This window comes from Myotis davidii, unplaced genomic scaffold (genome assembly GCF_000327345.1).
Source record: "Myotis davidii unplaced genomic scaffold, ASM32734v1 scaffold523, whole genome shotgun sequence".
In the NCBI taxonomy this organism is placed as follows: Eukaryota; Metazoa; Chordata; class Mammalia; order Chiroptera; family Vespertilionidae; genus Myotis; species Myotis davidii.
This window is the reverse complement of record NW_006295054.1, coordinates 410,778-411,836: the sequence shown is the minus strand read 5'-3', so window position 1 is coordinate 411,836 and position 1,059 is coordinate 410,778. Positions and strand designations below refer to the sequence as shown.

At 38.6% G+C, this 1,059-nt stretch overlaps 1 protein-coding gene across 1 annotated transcript in view; it reads left to right on the top strand.

Annotated features, from left to right (window-relative positions):
• LOC102768838 (chromosome unknown open reading frame, human C12orf66) overlaps positions 1-1,059 on the top strand; it is a 21,389-nt gene that overhangs the window by 267 nt on the left and 20,063 nt on the right. The window lies entirely within an intron of this gene.

Sequence of the window (1,059 nt, the reverse complement as noted above, 5' to 3'; positions counted from 1 at the left end):
GCATGTGCTTTGCTCTAGGTACATTACATACCAAATGTTACTTTAATTTGTGCTTTGCTCTAGGTACATTACATACAAAGCATGTGCTTTGCTCTAGGTACATTACATACCAGTTGTTACTTAATTTGCCTTCTTAGCAGCTTTATTACTAATTTTGCATTTAAAACAATAACTAAGGTTCAGAGTAGCTAAGTCATTTCCACATCACACAGCTTTCGAGTATGGAAGCTGGGATTTAGAACCAAGTTGGTCAAACTGTCCGAGCTTTTAGGTCTTACATGGTACTCTTTATTACCTTCCTAATCTACAAAATTTTGTCCTAGACCTTGGCACGGAGGTCTGTTTATTCTACACTGTCACTTTACAAAATCTGCAAAGCTAGACTAAGTGTGGGTCGCGACCCCTTTGGCGGTCAAACGACCCTTTCACAGGGGTCGCCTAAGACCATCCTGCATATCAGATATTTACATTACGATTCATAACAGTAGCAACATTACAGTTATGAAGTAGCAACGAAAATAATTTTATGGTTGGGTCACAACATGAGGAACTGTATTTAAAGAGCCAGAAGCTTGAGAACCACTGCTTTAAAGTAATAGCATTCCGGGACTTAAACTATTCTTCCAATTCAGAATCCTTCTGTTTTGTCCTCTGATAAAAGGAGAGTTAAAGTACCGTATTTGCCGGCGTATAAGACGACTGGGCGTATAAGACGACCCCCTAACATTTCCACTCAAAATACAGAGTTTGTTATATACTCGCCGTATAAGACTACCCCCTCTTCCGCACACCTTCCACACACCAAATAAAAGGTAAAACAATATCAGATTTGATTTTAACATTTTAATTTATATTCAAATGCTTATGACATGCAGGAAAACTGTCACAAGGCTGTATGTAATCAAACATATACATAAAACAGTGCAAGTTTATTACCGGTAAACATACCGGTAATTCACTAAAGAAAACACACTCTATAGACTGGTACCGTAGATGCTTCTCAGGAACACAGGCAAGCAGCCCACAACCTAGAGGGACTGTCAATGATAGAAGAAAGAT